Raw genomic sequence first — 20,833 nt, forward strand, 5'->3', positions numbered from 1 at the left:
GAACATGTTCATTTGCTGGAGGAAGTAGCAATTTTTCAGAGGTGTTCATGTACAGTCTCTGGTGAGACACTGAAGAGTAGTTTGAATAGGCATTACATTAAATATGCATTTATTTTTAATGCATTTTGCATGTACTCGATTCAAAATATAGCAGTTCTAACTTTGACATTCTCTTGTTAGTGTCACTCTCGGATCATAACCAGAAGACAAAAACAGAGTTGTTTTCTTTCAACAGTACTGAGATTTAATCATGTAAATACACCCCGATACCTATAGAAACCCCTGTTGGAGGCCAATTGTCTCATTATTAAAAACAACAGCCTGGAATTGCTTTTTTAAAAACCTATTTTGAAACCACAATTTAAAATGCTTATGCTGCTGGAATGTCAAGAGAAGATTGACGGCAAGCTAAGCAATGTAGCTTTTCAGCAAAAAAGGGTTAAATAGATGTGAATGGATACAGAAATAAGGCTTTTAATATTCTGCAAATATTAACAAAGAAAAATGATAATGTTGAGTTAATGTGGGTTAAGGATGAAATGAAAATAAATTTTTCTGATTGCTAAGTGTTGACACTTTTTTGGCTAGTTCCTCAAGCCTTTTTTTTGAAGGCTGTGTAATTACAGAAGGCTTTTCCCCTCCTTCTCCCTCCTGCTTTGAGCCCACATTAGTAATGACCCCTTCACTGCTTCAAAAACCACTAATAGTCTTCAGCAGAGGCAAGAAAAATGAACAGGATAAATTGGAATCCACAGTCAGTAATTTGCATCATATGAGGCTGCTTTGGCCACTCACACACATTCCTGGCCATCAATCCTTTGCTGTCAGGTGCTGCACTCTGCCACCATGATAAATTCTCCTCCTAACATTCTGATTCTTCCAAACAATGTAATTGTCCTCTATTCTCCTCTTGGTAATGGAGATAATGAATGACTGCACAAACAAGAAGGATTGCTCATCACAGACACAGGGGTGGCTTTAAACTGAAAAGCCTTGAGTACGAATTTTAATTGACTGAAAATCAGTGCTGGGGGAAAAGATGGGAGAAATAGTCTATATTTTCTGCAAGCTTATTTCTTTTCATTGGGAGAGATAGGCTGCTCTCTCCTGAGGACATATCTTCTGAAAATATTCAGTACACAGAAGTACATGACATAGCTGGAGAAATGTATAAAATATGGTTCCGTACCAGTATTATCTTAATAGTATTCTAAAAATTTGACAAAATTACATTACTAGGAAACTATTAAAACTTAAGTAGGTTCCCTTCTGTTAAAAATATATTATACTAAACAGGGATTTTTTTTAATTAAAATAAAATGCTGTGAGAAGTGGAAGCAAAATAGGTCTCTGTCCAAAATATATAAGGAGACTGACAGCACAAGCCTATGTGTGTCTACTCAGAAGTAAATCCCATTGTGTTCAATGGGGCTTACCTTCAGGAAAGTGTGCATAGATTGCAGCCTCAGCCAATTTAACTGCAATTACTTATGAGTAAATCTGTTTATAATCATTGTAGCCATACATCTGAATATCAAAGTCAGCATGTTACTCCTGATGTCAGGTAGGAAGCTGTGCTGAACTGATATATATGTACTTGGAAATGAGCACACACCAGGTTTGTAATTTTGCATCTTAAAAGTCAGTGGGAAAACTGCTCAAACCAAACTGGGTCAGGTGATACTGTTTGATACAGTACAATGAATATTGCACCCTAGATCAATGCATAAATAAAGATGGGCAAATTAAAGAAGCCCTAATAAAGAGGGAGGAACAAAATAGCAACTACCTAAATGGGTTGCATTTGTGGGTGGGTGTTTTTAATCCCTTTTCTTAAATCTGTTGTGCTATGGGTCTTTAGACATGAAGAGGACTGTTTATCTGAAAGTGCTCTGGCAGGCCGCCACCATATTTCTAAAATTAAAGAAAGGATTTGAAAACAATCAGCATTTTGAACAGTTCAAGCTACAGCAATATGTTTCAGATTAATTTACAAATATATGTGTATATTAAGACTTAACTCCAGAGCTAGAAAATTCCCACTAGTTAGTTTATCACATGCTTTCTTACACTTTATTAGAACAGACATCAGACTGAAATAATAAACATGGGAGGCCACCATTCTTCTTTGATCTAAGTTACTGAATGTCTAACTGGCTCAGATTTAAAATAAACTCTAGTATATTTACACTTGGAAACTGGAAGGAGTCCACAAGGCATAATTTGTTGTCACTTCTCATGTTGTCTAACTAAAACCGTTTAGTCTGCGCATTATTAGGTGCTGGGCAATGCTCACCCAGTCACCCATACACTGGCCAAATATTCATGTGTAAATAATACTGTACATAGTATTATGTACGTTAAGCAATAATGATAGATCACTTCATTAGAATGGAATCAGGCAAGAGTGAATTTAAAGGCACAGGGCACAGCTCTATAGGCTTCCCAAACCAGTATAAAGCAATAGCAGTCAAGTGGCATTAAAGTTCATAGATATGGTGTAGGCCTCAGGTCTCTAAATTATTCAGCCAAAGGGCCACATCAAATATCTGGCACAATGTCGAGGACTGGGGAAAAAATTAAATACTATAAAATTTAAATAAATACATTAGAGATGGAACTTGAATGAATGAATGAATTCAAATGTCCAGGATTTCGCCAAGCACCAACATAGCCCAAGAAATAAAGCACACACTTAAATGAACCCCCATTACCCCACTCCACAAGCACAACTCTGGTTGTATTTGGTCAACTGGGCCAGAGACTCTCAGGGGATCAGAGGCTGGGGCTGGATAGAGGCAATCTGGGGGCTGTATCTGGCCCCCAGGCCAGGGTTTGGAGACCCCTGGTGTAGGCAAATCACTTCATGTGAATAAAATAATCATTATTCAGCTATGCTTATACATTTTAATCGACTCAAAATGAGAAAGTCTCTCTTTTAACTTTAAAGGACAGATTTTCAGAGGCAAACCCACACACACACACATGCACACACAATATCTTATCCACATGGATTTGTGATCAAGACATGCAAAGAAGGCATCAGCTTCTCCAAGCCTGCCAGTGTCTCCGAGAAGCTACTCTTCGCCTTATTAGAAAGAGCAACTTGTTTGAGAGGTGCTTCCATGGCAGAGGAAAGCAAGCAGAATTTGGACTGAGCTAGCAATGAGTCACCTTGCCTTGTCTCTCTCCCCTCAGCAGTAGCCCTGCCTGAGAGACGCAATGAAGCAGGAACACAAGAAATGCTACTGCTGGGAATTACCACAGGGGAAGAGGATCTTTTTCGTCCCTCCCAACAATAGCAAAGCCATTTGGGGTGGGGGCTCCTCACACGACCTGGTGTCCCCAACCCAACCCACAACTTGGTTTCATAAAGCGTAAAGTCAGTGTGCTTCTTTGGCAGAAAATAAACCACTAGTTGTCAACAAGCGGATCGACAACTCTGCACCATGCAACAGAAAACAGAAAACTACTGCCCTAAAGCTGGGCACCTGGAACGTTAGGACAATGACACCTGGCTTCTCTGATGACCTGCAAGAAATAGACGACGCACGCAAAACAGCTGTCATCGACATGGAGCTGAGCAGACTGCAGATGGACATCGTCGCCCTTCAAGAGACAAGGCTGCCAGATTCCGGATCTGTCAAGGAGAGAAATTTCTCATTTTTCTGGCAGGGAAAACCACCAAACGAAACCAGGGAACATGGCGTTGGCTTTGCGGTCAGAAATACCCTGCTGAAATCCATCATCCCACCTACTGTGGGAAGTGAAAGAATTTTGTCCCTGCAGCTCCAGTCATCAGCAGGACCTATCACTCTCATCAGTGCTTATGCACCGAGTCTGTCGTCTCCAGCAGAAGCCAAAGACAAATTCTATGATGACCTGGCCACCACTGTCAAGAAAATCCCTGTAAAAGAGCCATTGTTCATCCTCGGCGATTTCAATGCTAGAGTTGGTGCTGATAACAGTTCATGGCCCACTTGCTTAGGTCAGTTTGGCACTGGGAGGATGAACGAAAATGGCCAACGCCTGCTAGAGTTTTGCTGTCATCACGGTCTCTGTGTCAGCAACACATTTTTCAACACAAAGCCCCAACATAGAGTCTCTTGGAGACATCCAAGATCAAAGCACTGGCACCAGCTCGACCTGATCCTCACCAGACGCTCCAGCCTTCCCAGCATCAAGATCACACGCAGTTATCATGGTGCTGCCTGCGACACTGACCACTCCCTGGTGTGCAGCAGAGTGAAACTGCAAACAAAGCGGCTGTATCACACGAAAAAGGAAGGAAGACCTCGCATTGATACCAGCAAGACCCGGGATCAGAGAAAAGTGGAGGAATTTGCACAAGCGCTTGAGGAATCTCTTCCAGGCCCGGCCGATGCAAACGCATCCAACAGATGGGAACATTTCAAGAATACCGTTTACAACACCGCCTTGTCCATATTCGGCAAGAAGACCAACAAGGCGGCAGACTGGTTTGAAGCCCACTCTGAGGAGTTGACACCAGTCATTGAGGAAAAGAGGAGAGCTCAAGCAGCATACAAGGCCTGTCCCAGTGAGCGCAACCTGCAGGTCCTCCGAACTGCTCGCAGCAAAGTCCAACAGACTGCCAGGAGATGTGCTAACGACTACTGGCTCCAGCTCTGTTCCGAGATACAGATAGCAGCTGACACGGGCAACATCAAGGGGATGTATGATGGTATCAAGCAGGCCCTAGGTCCAACACAGAGGAAAATTGCCCCTCTGAAGTCTGCCACAGGCGAGGTCATCCAGGATCGGGCGCAGCAGATGGAACGCTGGGTGCAGCACTACTCTGAGCTATATTCCAGAGAAAATGTAGTCACCGAAGAAGCACTGAACAACATTGAGTGCCTGCCTGTGCTGGAAGAGCTTGACAGTGAACCAACCCTAGAAGAACTTCACGTGGCCCTGGACTCCCTTGCCTTTGGCAAGGCACCTGGAAAAGACAGTATCCCTGCTGAAGTCCTAAAATGCTGCAAAGAGATCATCATCACTGAGCTGCATGAAATCCTTTGTCTCTGCTGGAGAGAAGGTGGAGTACATCAAGACATGAAGGATGCAAACATCATCACGCTGTACAAGAACAAAGGTGACAGGGATGACTGCAACAACTACCGCGGCATCTCTCTCCTTAGCGTTGTAGGAAAGCTGTTTGCCCGAGTTGTACTAAAGAGGCTCCAGGTACTTGCAGAGAGCGTCTATCCAGAATTGCAGTGTGGATTCCACTGATATGGTATTCTCCCTTAGACAACTGCAGGAGAAATGCAGGGAACAACGACAGCCACTCTTTATAGCCTTCATAGATCTCACAAAGGCTTTCGACCTGGTCAGCAGAGACGGCCTCTTCAAGATTCTCCCCAAGATTGGATGTCCACCCAGGCTCCTCAGCATCATCAGATCTTTCCACAAGGACATGAAAGGCACTGTTGTCTTCGATGGCTCCACATCAGACCCTTTTGACATCCGAAGCGGAGTGAAGCAGGGCTGTGTTCTTGCACCAACCTTGTTTGGGATTTTCTTCGCTGTCCTGCTGAAGCAGGCCTTTGGAACTGCAACAGAAGGCATCTATCTCCGGACCAGATCAGACGGAAAGCTCTTCAACCTCTCCAGACTGAGAGCAAAATCCAAAGTCCAGCTGAAATGTCTGCGTGACTTCCTCTTTGCCGACGATGCAGCTGTCACTACCCACTCTGCCAAAGATCTCCAGCAGCTCATGGATCGTTTTAGCAAGGCCTGCCAAGATTTTGGACTGACAATCAGCCTGAAGAAAACACAGGTCATGGTTCAGGATGTGGACTCACCTCCCTGCATTACAATCTCTGAGCATGAACTGGAGGTTGTCCATGACTTTGTGTACCTTGGCTCAACGATCTCCGACACTCATTCTCTCGATACCGAGCTAAATAAGCGCATCGGTAAAGCAGCTACCACGTTTTCCAGACTCACAAAGAGAGTCTGGGCCAACAAGAAGCTGACGGAACATACCAAGATCCGGGTCTACAGAGCTTGCGTCCTGAGTACACTTCTGTACTGCAGCGAGTCATGGACTCTTCGCTCACAACAGGAGAGGAAACTGAGCGCTTTCCACATGCGCTGCCTCCGACACATCCTCAGCATCACCTGGCAGGACAAAGTTCCAAACAACACAGTCCTGGAACGTGCTGGAATCCCTAGCATGTATGCACTGCTGAAACAGAGACGCCTGCGTTGGCTCGGTCATGTTGTGAGAATGGATGATGGCCGGATCCCAAAGGATCTCCTCTATGGAGAACTCGTGCAAGGAAAGCGCCCTACAGGTAGACTACAGCTGCGATACAAGGACATCTGCAAGAGGGATCTGAAGGCCTTAGGGATGGACCTCAACAAGTGGGAAACCCTGGCCTCTGAGCGGCCCGCTTGGAGGCAGGCTGTGCAGCATGGCCTTTCCCAGTTTGAAGAGACACTTTGCCAACAGTCTGAGGCTAAGAGGCAAAGAAGGAAGGCCCATAGCCAGGGAGACAGACCAGGGACAGACTGCACTTGCTCCCGGTGTGGAAGGGATTGTCACTCCCGGATTGGCCTTTTCAGCCACACTAGACGCTGTGCCAGAACCACCTTTCAGAGCGCGATACCATAGTCTTTCGAGACTGAAGGTTGCCAATACAGTACATTACAGTGTGCAGGCAAACTATGCAACTACTCCTGACCAGGGTTCCTGTTAAGCTGCACGGCCAGGCAGCCATGCAGCTTGAAGCCGAGTTCCACCCAGCATGAAGCTCGGCAAACCAGAAGACACAGTTGTGATGCGATGCAGCTAACGAAGGGAATCCAGGTAAGGCCACGTAGCCCCTGACACTTGGGCATCAGTGTTACAAGTGGGCAAAAGAAGTTCTGTTTTTCACTGAGTGACGTTCTTGTTGAAAGTGAATTACTTTCTTCCTTTTTAAGTGTATGGCAGTTATTCATCCATTGTTTCCAGAGACACCGGTGGGCAAGGTCAGAACCTGCCTCTGCCTTAACACCAGGGATAGGAAAACCCAGCGCGGTGTGACTCGACTCAAGTCTAGAGTCTCCGCCCCCCACGACTTGACTTGAAAATGAGTCATAATGGGGGCACTTTCCGAGTCTTCAAGTCACCTCTTTGCGACTCAATAGGACTCAAGTCGAGTCCCCCCACCCCTTTAAAAAGCCCCTTGAAGGTCCATGGAGGGAAGCAGGGCTGCTGCCGGTATGTGTGTGCGTCAGAGTTCACTTTAAACACTCCCCTGCCATCCCTGCCCATCTGTAAACAAGGTGGGAAGGGTGGGAGGGACCGCAAGAGAGCAGAGACAGAAGTGGCAAGAGGGAAGAGGGTCACACGCAGCGTCTGCGAAGCTTACCAGTATGACCTGATACTTGGCAGCTCTACTCAGAAGTAGTCCCACTGCAGCTGGTCATTCAATGAGGTTCCCTCCCTCCAAGTAACAAAGGAGCGCCTCACAGCAGCCATGCGGTGAAAAGCGTGATCACTATGAACTGCCTCCCCCTGACTTCCCTGCCTCCTCCCCCTCCTTGGGGTTCTGCAGCCCATCATAAGGAAACGAACACCCTTGGCTCCTCCTTCTGCCCTCCCTCAGCCAAAGAAAATACCAGACTGCCCATCCTTCATTCAATGATCACTGAAGGAGAAGAGAGCCCACTCCCCCTCCTGGCCTCTGCAAAACTAAACATTATCCCTTCCCTGCCTCCTGGTTGGGACTTCCCTGATGCTCGCCTAGTCTGGATGACGGCCCCGTGAGGTTTTTCACGCAGCGAAAACAATGAGCAAGTACACCCAGCACAATGTGCTGGACAGACTCAAGTCTGTGTGCATGGGGATGAGTGCCAAGTCAAGAGGCCCTTGACGCAGGAGTTCTTCTGAGTCTTCTAAGCGCATGACTCACGAGTCCACAAGTCAGCGCAAAACACACATTGTTGCTACTCGAGTCCAAGTCACGTGATTCGAGTTCCCAACCCTGCTTAACTCTGGGACTGCTGATGTCAGATCAAGAAGTGGGTTTTGCACCCACCAATCCTCTTTTGGTTTGGTGGAAACAAAATTCCCCTAGTGACTCTGGTGGACTACGGTCACAGGCAAGTGTAGATTTTGCATCCACTCCAATGGATGATGGTCTGTAACAGAAATGAACTGGTTCTATTCACCACCTGAACATGTCCCTCACTGCAGTCTCTTCTCCCTTTCTCTTCTTAGGTCAATGACTCTCACTAATGGTTGGCAACCTTCAGTCTCGAAAGACTATGGTATAAGCCTACAGCACCTGGTATTCCCAAGCGGTCTCCCATCCAAGTACTAACCAGGCCTGACCCTGCTTAGCTTCCAAGATCAGACAAGATCAGGAATGTGCAGGGTAACAGTTGACTCTCACTGTTGAGTTTTATAAAGAAGAAAACGAGTTTTATGGAACAAAGTATATGGGTTACAGTTCTGTTGGAGGCCTTTTCTTCCATTGCCATGTGATGTTGGCAGCAGGGATTACAAATAAACGACAGAGTTGTGCAGGCAAACAGCGCTTTCCAGTGTGACCGGAAAGAATTCTTTGTATACGTACTCTGCTTATTTGCTCCTCCTTAATTCTCCTGGCTGAGCTCAAGAAGCTGCAGGGGGAAGGAAATTGTGATCACATCAAAGCCATCAAGGGAAGTGAGCAGGAAAGTCTTGCCACTCTAGACTACTACCGTGGCCTACTATGGTGAGGTTGTCTTTAGACTTAGTTTGTATCGCAATCCACAGGCACAGGTTATACTACACCTCCTCCCTATCAGTGATGGACACTTAGGGTGCAATCCTTACTCCTTATGTCAGTGCTTTCCAGTGCTTTCCAGCACTGACATAAGGGCGACGCAGCTCCGAGGTAGGAGAACAAACATTCCCTTGCTTTGAGGAGGCCTCCGTGAGTGACACCCATCTGCAGGATGCAGCGCATGTCCTATTGGCACTGCTATAGAAAATACCAGTGCTGGAAAGCACTGACGTAAGGGGTTAGGATTGCACCCTTAGTTAGTTTATATAGAATCCCCTCAGGAACTTTGAAAGTACAAAGGAAGGTACTTTTTTATCCTACAGTATATGACCAGTAATCTCCATAGTATGTCTTACATAGGCAATTTTTTAAAACCTGCACTTATCCTGTATTTGAATCAAATAATCCTGAAAACAGAGTCATGCATAGTTGCCCTATTTAAGTCTATTTTAAGGTAGGGGTGTGTGAGTTTGTGAATGTGTACATGAAATTCCAGATGGGATTGGTTTATTTGGTTACAGAAAACCCAAAATTCAGAGGGAGGCACAGAAGAGAGCATATTATCAAAGCAAAGGGGTCTAAGTATTCGTTTCTTTTGGAAGGTTTTGAATCGAAAACATTTTGATTTGCACTTTCCAAATTGGAATCCCTCCCGTTAAAAATAATAACAATAAAAAGTGTTAGTGCTGTTCTTTATGGACGTGGTGACAGAGGTAGCAGCAGGCAGAGAGATGCTGGTGATCATTGTAGCATACACATTTATGACCTCTAGATTTGAATATTTCGCTCCGCTGGTGTCGTGAGTGTGCTAAAAGGTGCAAAATGGTTGCATCTCTTCTAGGCAAAACAAATTGCTATAAATGCCTCACAAACACTTTTCTGCTTTTGTTGGGTCATCTAAAAGACTGATACCTTCTCGCCAGCTCCCCCAAGTTTCTCTCAATGGGCCTGGCTACAATTTCTATTGTTGTACAGTCATGTGCTCATGCATCAACCCATTCACTGAAACAATGAAAGATTTGGGACCAAGTCCAAAGGGGTTTCCAGATGGGAAACGAATGCTAATTCAGTTCACTGTATTTACAAATAAAAGCAAAACTGAGATGCTTTATGTCTTTCCCACAGCACAAGTTCTCCTCTCCTGCTTTCACAAACACAGACAAATCTTAACTCTAATCAAGCATTTGCTCCTACCTGCTGGGAAGAAAGAGAGATGTTATTGTTATGACTTTGTTAATTACTTGGGAGGTGTCAGACACTGTGGTGAAGAGCAGTGGTATAATCAGAACTTGGATAGACATCCAGGAATAGATAGCCAGAGGGAGCACTGGATCACTGCTGATGCAACAGGAACACTAAATCCTCATTTGTATTGTTGTGGGATGAACCTCCAGCATTGCTCTACCCTAATACAGCTCTACTGGAGATACAGTGCAGGCATTTTATGACTGCCTATTCAGTCTCCTCAGAACTGCTGGGAAATTTTTCCTCTGTAAAGAACACTGCTCTCAGAATCTTTGGAGCTAACTGCTTAAGTCTGCAGCAAAGACAGACACTCATTGGCTCTGATGCATGCTTAGCTAACATCCAGACTGGCTGTAAATAATGTGGCCTATTGGAACTATCTTAGAAGGGCATTCCAAAACTTCTGCTGGTCCAGATTACTTACTAGAGTTGGCTGGGTGCAAACAGCATGGATCACTCCTAGTATATTGTCTTATATCACCTTCCAGATAGGTTTGTGTGGACAAGATGCCAGGTTTAATCCCTGGCATTTTCATACTGTGCCGTGATGACTTTTAAGCCCTAAACTGACCAGGATATTAAATAAGGCCTCATCTCCTGTATGTACTTTTGTCTAGGATCATCAAAGGATAGTCTGTCCTGAGTGGGGAGCTATAAGGAATAGGGCCTTGTTGCAGTTAGAAGTCTTTTTGTGAAATCTGCTTTGCCAGGAGACCCACCAAACACATTCTTTAGTGTAGTGGTTTCCAAACTTTTTAGTACTGGGACCTACTTTTTTAAATGACACTCTGTCGGGACCCACCTAGGTTTACCGGACTTTTAAAAAAGGAGATCTAGAAAGAAATAATATTTTATGTATTTCTCTATTTATAATAATAACCAGAAAAAAGATCCTCAAACATTTATCTCCCTATATTTACACATGCTTGCAAACTGCAGGAGCTGAGCTCTTTGCCGGGTAATTAGCAGCTACGTTATCTGATTTCTGATTAGCCTCAATTGCTTGAGGCAATTAGTTATCTGATCTTTCCATTACTCTTTGGCGCCCACCAAAAATTAGGTCCTGACCCACAGTTTGGGAACCCCTGCTTTAGTGACATTCACAAAACTGTTGAAAATCTCCTTTTAAAGGCAAGCCTTAGAGGCCCTTGGCATGTTTCAGCAATGTTGCCACTGTGCTTTTATCTAAATTAGGAGCAATATGTGCTATTGGTTATTGGTCTTTGCATTTTTAAAGTCACCTAAGGCAGTGGTTCCCAGGGAACAACAGCGAACTCACAGGGGTGTTGGCTCTCCCACGCACTGCCATCTTGGCCAAACTGAGATCATGTGATATTTTGCACATTTTCACTAAATATCATGCAGTCTCCAGGGAGTGTTGGTGGCTGTCTTATCTTGTCCTTGCACAGCGCTGGCACAACAGGGCACCATGAAAGAATTCCTTTGACACTAAGGGCTCCATGACCAAGATAAGTTTGGAAACCACTGCACCTTATGGGTTAAGTCCTATTTTAGGACTATAAATGCAAACGAGAAACAAATATCCATTTTCTGCAAAAGCAGAAAGTCTTACTGGTGTTCTGTCAGTTTGCTGTTGCAACTAATTAAGATTAATCCTAGGCAAAAGAGAGAGAGGGAGAGAGCATGTGGTACGATCTGTGTACACTTTCACGCCCACATTACATCCCTCCTTTGGTAATTTTGGATACTTTGCAAAAAAGTTGTTTAAAAGTCCATAATGGGTTAGATGCCAGGAGAGAGGAAATGTGTCACAACCAACAAGCCAATTGGATCAATATATCCTGCTCTAATCCAGTCACACCTAATAGACCAGTCACATGTAATTTCACCTTTCTATACATATGCACACTCAAAACAGTGTACACAAATTGAGAAACAATAATATGTTTATAATACCATAAGAGAATCAACAAACTGGGAGCAGCAATAAAAGCGAACCCTGCCATTAAAAAATTCTGAACAATTTTCTGAACAAAATCACCCCTCCCACACGCTATCACATTAACTTGGAAGAAGCCTTGCTTGGCTCCTGCTCCTTGGAAAACCCCACGAGCAACCACGCCTTGCTTGCATAGCACATTTGACTGTAAAGAAAAACTGCATTGTAGGAACTTCCTTGCCTGAAGTAAACAAAGTTGTCAGTGACACAAAACAAGGATGTCAACCATAGCTGCCCATGGCCAAGTCCAATCAAGGAGTGCATGCTAAGGAAGCAACTGGCCTCTTGTCACAAGTTCTTTGTTGCTGCCTCAGTAAGATGAAAAACAATAGTGAAAGAGGCCCTTTAAGGTGGGGATGAGCAACCAAGGCCCATTAAATCACAAAAGAAGGTTCCATGATGAGCTCACCCCACAAAAGATCCCATAAGTTTCTATGAAAAACTTTTAAAAAGCAGGATGACCAGATCCTCATGTCTCTCTGCCCTGCTGCTGCTCCATGATTCATTCAATTGACCTGCTGGGGTGCGTTAAGCCACCTCAGTTCCAGCTGCTATCCAAAAGTTACTGCTTCAAGCCAGCTCCAGAGGCTGGCAGCTACCCACTCTCTTCTCCTTTCTAAACTGCTTCCTCTACCCTTCCCCAAGCGCAACTAAAAGCTCACAGGTTGGCCAGTCAGACTTTGCAGGCCACTTTACAACATGCCCCCTTGTCCTGGGAAAGGAGCTCCAGTTCTCTTGCCTTGCTTCTCTCCTTGAGTCAGCTATAGTAACCCACGTAGTGGGACCTGACCCACAGTTTGAGAAACACTACTCTATTCTCTTGCCCCACCAGCTACTATAACAGCCATCATCAGAGCAAGAAAGATGACTCAGGTTTTTTTGAATAGTGAAAAGATGACTCAGCAACTCAAAAAGTGCCCCGTTTTCAAGTTAGAACCTGTTTTCAAGTCCAGTCACTGGGGGTGGAGACTCATGACTTGACTCAAGTCAAACTGAGCCTGGAAACAAACAGGTATTCAATGAAGCTGAAAAGGATTGCTATAATATGAGCTAACTTGCTCACCCTTGCAAACACTTAGATGGGTGTCTGAATTCAGGTATCATCCATTTGCACCACACTAATTTCCATGGGATGAGTGTCTTCATCCACATGCTGCCCCAGCTAGCAATCGCATGTAATTATACCCCAGAAAAACTGGATCAGAGCTAAACTCCTTGCTTGCATGCAGCAGTGACAAGTAATTGAACCAGAGAAACAGTATGTCAACCTGATTATCTTGTGACTGGGAATACATTTCCTCTCTTGTCTTCAGCATTGAGAGCTGAGGCATTGCAAGAACTTCAGTAGCCCTTAGTGATGTCATTATGTAGCCAAATCTCATTGGCTGTTTGGCACTATCGACTCATCAGTTTCACTGTGTGATCCCTGACCAACCAGAATCACACAATGAAGAAGAAAGAAGCCTTATAAATGGTGCTGAGGTGGCAGTATATGGTTGTGAATAGATGCAAAAAAACCCACCCACTTAAGGGCCCAATCCTATCCAATTTTCCAGCACTGGTGGAGCCGCAATGCAGCCCCAAGGTAAGGGAACATACCTCAAGGAGGCCTCTGTGACTGCTGCCCCACCACAAGATGCAGTGCATGCCCCTTTGGCACAGTTGCACTGTTGCTGGAAAACTGGATAGGATTGGGCCCTAAGACTCCTAAGGTAGGGTATTTTTTTCCCCCGTGTGGATTTCAGCACCCCTCAAAAGCCCACTTTTTTTGCCTCAAAAATCTTCAAGTGCAAAAATTTGGTGCAACACTAATTAAGATACCAGGTAAACACATCCAAAAGATAATTTGATGTGTTAAGGAAATTCTATAAACAACAGAGATTCACCTATGACATACGGCTGTTTTGAGACACAATTGCTAGGAAGATGACCAGCTGTGTGTATTGAAAGGCAAGTGCTGGTAAAGCACATTGGAGGAGAGACTGGATGTACAACAGAAGCGAAGGATAATTAATAAAGTAATAACGTGTAACAAAGCTGTGAAAAAGATTATCACCACATCTGACGGAGGGGGTGGATGGGGAATCAAGTTTGCAAGTCTTAAGAATAGTGCAAACAATTTTATGCTTTTGTTAGAGACTTTTTCTACACTTTTTAAAAATTGATATTTTAGAAACCTGGCTCTATATGTGGTTATCAATCAACCCTAGATTGTTTTACAAAGTTTTGTCCCCTAAATAAATCTGCCAAAATATCTCCCACGCCTCCCTTTTAGAACAACTGTGGGCATTCATAAAATTTGCCTCTTCAGAAATCAAGTGGAACATACTTTGTAAAGACCTTATTAAAAATTAAAAAGAAGGGGGGGAAAAATGCTCCAGAGTCCAATTTGATTAGAAACACACCATAGCTTTATACAAGGGATGTAGATTTTATGGTGGGCCGCTGTGAGATACAGGAAGCTGGACTAGATGGGCCTATGGCCTGATCCAGTGGGGCTGTTCTTATGTTCTAATTTGCAATTTAAAATTTTAAAATTTATTAGTGAATAGACTGGGTTCTTTTCTGCCTTCAACACAACAACTTATTCTTAATATTAAATCTGTCAGTGGTCTTACCCCTGCCTGCAACATTCATCCCAGTAACTCTTTAACATCTGCCTGAAGATTTTCCACTCCCTTAAATGACTATCAGCCCAATCTTAACCTCACTGGAAGGCCACAATGCCCAGCGCTTTATCCTGTGCAGGTTAGGAAGCGCTGGCCCAGCTGACTCCTGAGTAGGCACCAACTCTGGATTGTGCAATCTCTGGATTGTGCTCTAAATCCATTTTCCCTGGTTTTTCATTATGTCTAAAGTCCCTTCCAGAACATTTACATGATGCCCCTTTCATCTCTTTGATACCTTCTGCAAACCCAGGTTTTGCTGTGATCCCTCACACATTCCTTGCTGAAACGGAACTGAAGCCAAAGCACCCATAAGCATATTTGCTGACATGCACCAATTGTAACCCTCACTTTTACTTCACATCCTTCCTCTCCCTTTGTCATAATCGGCAGGGAATGTCCAGATTACTGCTATGTGCTCTATGTGATCATGTCCTTGACAACAACAACAACAACAACAACAACAACAACAACAACAACAACAACAGGTATTTATATACCGCCTTTCTTGGTCTTTATTCAAGACTTTATTCAAGGCGGTTTACATAGGCAGGCTTTTATTTAAATCCCTTATTAAGTAGGGATTTTTACAATTTGAAAGAAGGTTATCTCTTTCAAGAACCACTACATTCAAGGTGTTTCGTTCCGATCTGGCTTCACATCCTGGCCTCCATCCTCCCATGCTCAGAGCAGATGGAATGGCTCGGCTCAGCTTGTCAGCTGCTTCAAGGTCGCACGGTGCTGGTGGCCTCGAACTGGCGAACTTGTGGATGTTATCTTCAGGCAGACGGAGGCTCTCCCCTCTAGACCAGACCTCCTGCCCAATGGCTCAGAAGCTTCTATTGGTGCAGAATACTGCAGCATCCCTCTTCTCTGGGGTAATGGGTGCACATTTCATTTGACTCACACCATCTACACTAGTTGCCAATTTGCTTCTGGGCCCAAGTCAAGGTTCTGATTTAAAAAAAAAAAATCTTTAAAGCCTCGAAAAGCCTAGACCCTCATACCTTAAGGGTGTGGCGTAGCCAGAGGGGGGTGGCACTTTAAGTACTGCAGCTGTGCCCAGAATGGCTCCTATGGCAAATGGGAGGGGCCGCATATATGCACATTGTGCACCTGCAATACCTAAAGCTCCAAACTTCTCTGGTGACACTATTGCCTTAAGGAACATCTCTTCCATATGAGTCCCCTCACTAACTGAGACTAGTCAACAGGTCTTACTATCTGTGCCATCTTCGTAGCAATTGTGAATGGTAAAGTCAGAAATCACAACTTTACATCAATTGTGGAAATAACAAATTTGATTTTTTTAAAATAGGTGTAGGCACACCTGTACTGTCAGGTTTTTGGTTGTTTCCTTTGCGTATTTATGTTATTAATACTGCATTAGTTTATACTATAGCTTTTTTTGAGGTGGTTATTGTAAACCATTTCGAACTTGCAAATTTCTGCTACACTGTTTAATACAGGTTCTTACATACTTATCTTTACATAAGTTCTTACATACATGGCAATTTTGGCATCCTGGTAGCATTCAGTTCTAAAGGCATGCCCACACAAAAAAAGTTTTTATAAAGGGAATTCTTTCTCCAGGTGTTAATATTCCAATAACATCAGAGGGGACAAATATTTGGCTGGTTCAACCAGCAACCTATGGTGTAGTGTGTAATTAGTCTGTGGAACTCTTTGCCACAAGAAGTAGTGATGGCATCTTGCCTAGATGCCTTTAAGAGGGGATTGGACAAATTGCTGGAGGAAAAGTTCATTATGGGTTACAAGTCATAGTAGGTAAATGCAAGCTCTTGGTTTGAGAGGCAGGCTGCCTCTGATTGCCAGATGCAGGGGAGGGCACCAGGACACAAGTTGTGTCTGTTGTCTTGTGTGCTCCCTGAAGCATTTGGTGGATCACTGTGAAATACAGGAAGGTGCACTAGATGGGCTTTTGACCTGATCCAGTGGGCTCTTCTTAGGTTCTTAGGTTCTTATGATAACAGTACACTTAATCTGCAATCTATAAATAAATACTGTAATAAAATACAGTATATTATACACATGGCAAATAAAAAGTTAAAATATTTATAGTTTATTCTACTTTTTTTTAGAATCTTTGGTACAAATTTTCAGACACCAGGGTATGAAAAGAATTCAAACATAGTAATATTTCATGAAATTTGTCCAAATTTTGTCATAATTATTCACACTGATTAATACTGTATTCTGTGAGTGATCACACTGATTTTTGAGAGGCAAATATATATTATTCATGAACTTTAAAAAAAGAAAAACAAGTATATTAGAAGTTAGGATTTGCATACATGTCTGAAAGTAGTTTTAATTTTCATTTTGGGTTGATTGCAACAATTATACTTGGAGGATCAGTTTTATCCAATATTATGCTTATAGAAGCAAAATAAATATGCTACAACAACAACAACAAAACACACTGAACATGCATCCAAAAGACCCATTCATACCCTAAATATTTAAAGCCACAGCCCTCAGCAAATATTTCAACACATTCAGTAGTAGTTTGGGATGAAATGTTAACAGTTAGGCTCATTAAATCTTTTAATTTGCATGGTGAAATTTTGTAATTTACCATTTGGTAACCACAAGTAACTGCTTGTTTCCTTGGCCCATTAGACTGAGTGCAAGAGAAAGGAAAAGACTGCAGCTCTAAGAGATGGTGCAGGGTTACACATTCAATTTTCTATACCACCAAAAAACTAGATTTGACTCTTGTCATCACAACACAAAGACTTTATATCAAAAGCAAATTCTGTATATTTAAGGGTTTTTATATGACAAGTACAAAAAGTTAAAAGTTAAAAGGCCCATAATGGACACAGCAATCCATTTGGATCTCTCCATTACTCTTATTACATGCAGAAGTGTTGCAAGCATTAGAGCAAGGGTGCTTGCAAAAGGATATTCTCCTATTTGAATGCTTGCAAAGTAAACTGAGCTGAGAAGAAACAAGCAGGCCTGTGTTTGCCTCAGTCCTACATTGCATCTTCCTTCCATTACTAGCCAAGCACTTACCAAAAGCCATTGGTAAGTGGCTTGCATTGCATTGCATTGCATCTTCCTTCCAAGATGCATTGCATTGCATCTTCCTTCCATTACTTCAATAGCCAAGCACTTACCAAAAGCCAGCAGTTACCGGGGAAATCTGGCAGAAGTGAACACAGTGGTTCTCACACATTTAGCACTGGGACCCACTTTTTAGAATGAGAATCAATCAGGACCCACCAGAAATGATGTCATGACCAGAAGTGACATCATGAAGCAGGAAAATTTTTTAACAATCCTAGGCTGCAATCCTACCCACACTTACCCAAGGGTAAGTCCCATTGACTATCATTGTTAAAAGAATATACATAGTAGCTTGTTAAAAGTACAGGTCTGTAACATTTCCCCAAATGCAGTCACATACCATGTGACATACCATCACATACCATCAAGTCTAATAGAGTAAAAATAAAATATTGCAATGAAGGGGGGTCCACCTGAAATTGGGTCGTGACCCACCTAGTTGGTCCCGACCCACAGTTTGAGAAACACTGCAATAGAACATCCTATCCTAGGCAGGACTGGATAGGTAGTCCCGTCCAGGTGGAAAGGGATGTTGCACCAGGAAAAATCAGTTTTAAAAATCTTTTTAAAATAGGGAGGGGGTTGTGGAAGCTCTTTTCAAAGCTTCATTTGGCAGCAGGCCTGTAAGAAAATGCCATTTCTGGAAACAGAGCTGCGAGCTCTCCCAGAAAAGACTTTTCATTGAATACAATAATTAATTTAAACAAATCAGTGACAGAAATTGCCCATTGTACATGTGAGGTTACCTAGTCAAAAAAAAAAAAAAATCCCATTAAATGTTCTCCAATCTGAGCCTACACCTAAAATTCATGTTGTGGCTTCATTATATTACATTTGCATTCCACCCTTTCTCCGAAGAGGGCAGGACAACATTTTAGCCTCCCAGCCACAATCCTATAAAGAAGATTAAGTGACAGTGATAGAGGAGGCTGGCTGGTTGGCAACCTTCAGTCTCGAAAGACTATGGTATAAGCCTACAGCATCTGGTATTCCCAGGTGGTCTCCCATCCAAGTACTAACCAGGCCTAACCATGCTTAGCTTCCAAGAACAGACAACATCACGCATGTGCAGGGTAACACAACTACAGAAGTATTTCAAGTTTGCAAAATCTGAATTAGCCAAATGTTTTCGATGTCTTTGTTACTACTTATATTAAGGGGGGGGTCATACTCTAAGGCAGTGGTTCCCAAACTGGTGGGTCACAGGCCACCAGCAAGGGAAGTAGTCCTCTCTAGCCCCTTGAGAAGCAAGATGGAGCAACGGCAGCGATGCAATCCCTGTGATTTCACCACTGCTGGGATCAGAAGGGGAGGTTACTTACACACATCAGTGCCAGCCTCTGGGGGGATAAGGGAAGCCCCACAGATTCCTCCGTAGGGCTCCCCAAGCCTCCAAGTGAGTAAAAATGATTGGAAACCACTTCCGGTTTCATGATTGAAAACTAGAAGTGGTTTCCAATTCTTACTTTTACTCAGTTGGGAGAGTAAAATTCTTATTTTTACTCAGTTTACTCCTCCGTAGGAGTTTGGAAACCACTGCTCTTAAGGTCATAGTAATTGCCTCTTGTGCTCTGTTCCTCACAATTGTTGTTTATAGTAACAACCAGCATTCTGCTTCTATGTTAGGCTGACTAGTCATGATCTCACTAAGTATTATCTGCCATATTCTTTTTGCCAGTCAGGAACAGATGAACCAAATAAGACCTAGTTATTCTTAATTGATGCCCTATTTCTACATACAAGAAATTAAAACAGGACAACCATCAACCACACAGGGCTTAATTCACGCAAGGACTCAGCCCTCCATACCAATTCAGATATATATTTTTTTCAAAAAAACTTGTCTTATGAGTAAATAGTCGGTTCTCACAATATGAGACAAGGTCGCAGTGAAGTCAAGCAGTTAAACCAGATCAGTTGTCAGGCAGAACTCTTTCTTAGATATTAAAATTAACCGTAAATACATTTGTTAATACAGTTTTCAATTTTACCTACAAAAAGAATGATATAATGAATAAATAAACGCAAATAGGAAAAGCAAATGAAAATGGATTTAAACAATACCTTCCAAAAACGTCCTGCTTCCTGACTCAGGTAAATCACTACACTGGGAAAGTCCCAATCTTCTCTTCTTGGTAACAGCCTTTAAAAAAAAAATAAAACCAAAACAAAACAAAACAAAAAAAACCCTCTCTGAACTGCCAGGAAAAAAACAGCTCATTTTCAAGACAATCCACCCCTTATTTTGCTCTTCCTTTTACGTGACCGATGTGTGGTTGATATGCCCTTTCGTCCTCCTCCAATCCTAATAACAGTGCCTTTGAAATTCTGCTTTCTCCATAACCCTGCCCCAGTGAGAAAGGGGCTATATGTAAGGAATTCTGCTCAGACACCTAGACAAGATGCTACCCAATATGATCAATGGATGAGAAGTACAATTAAAAAGTTGTACTATTATTATTATTTATTTGATTTGTACTCCACCTTCCTCCCCAAAGGACACCCAAGGCAGCCATGATTATTACCACTTTTTGGGGGGTCTGCAATTTGGCATTGTATTCATTTCTAAATTGCAACACACACACACTATACTGGCGTCATTCTCAAGGGATTGAAACCGGTGGGTGAGTCACTTGCTTCTGTATTTCTCTGTTCCTCAGCGGTAAACTGGGACAAATGCTTTCTAGAATGTCCAAATTGTGCAAACACCTCCTTCCATAACAACAGGTTGCACAGGTGTGTGCAAGCTATATCTTGGCTCACCTAATCTGCTTTTGTCAACTGCAGTTATCTGCTTTGCATGTATGTCTTTAGTTCCTACTCTTTGCTTGTGGCACAGTTATGGTATGGATTGTGCTTGTACCATCAGGTCCTACTCCTGTTCACTCGCTGGTTTCATCCAGGTCCACTATGTCAGATGTCTCCATATTTTCATATGTGAAATACTGGATGACACGGTTCTGTTAAATAAGTGGTCAATGCCTGCTCTTCCATTCAAGAGGATATGCTTTCCTCATGTCGTAGTGGCTATTGCAGAATAATAGGTTTTTGCGGAAGTTTATTCCTGTTTTTCCCTGTTTTTC

General features: G+C 43.1%; 1 protein-coding gene and 1 pseudogene across 7 annotated transcripts in view; both read right to left on the reverse strand.

Moving 5' to 3' along the window:
• The window catches only part of MEIS2 (Meis homeobox 2), a 300,456-nt gene that overhangs the window by 113,261 nt on the left and 166,362 nt on the right, over nt 1-20,833 (reverse strand). The window lies entirely within an intron of this gene.
• Nucleotides 8,289-8,402, reverse strand: LOC136637973 (5S ribosomal RNA; annotated as a pseudogene).

This window comes from Tiliqua scincoides, chromosome 1 (genome assembly GCF_035046505.1).
Source record: "Tiliqua scincoides isolate rTilSci1 chromosome 1, rTilSci1.hap2, whole genome shotgun sequence".
In the NCBI taxonomy this organism is placed as follows: Eukaryota; Metazoa; Chordata; class Lepidosauria; order Squamata; family Scincidae; genus Tiliqua; species Tiliqua scincoides.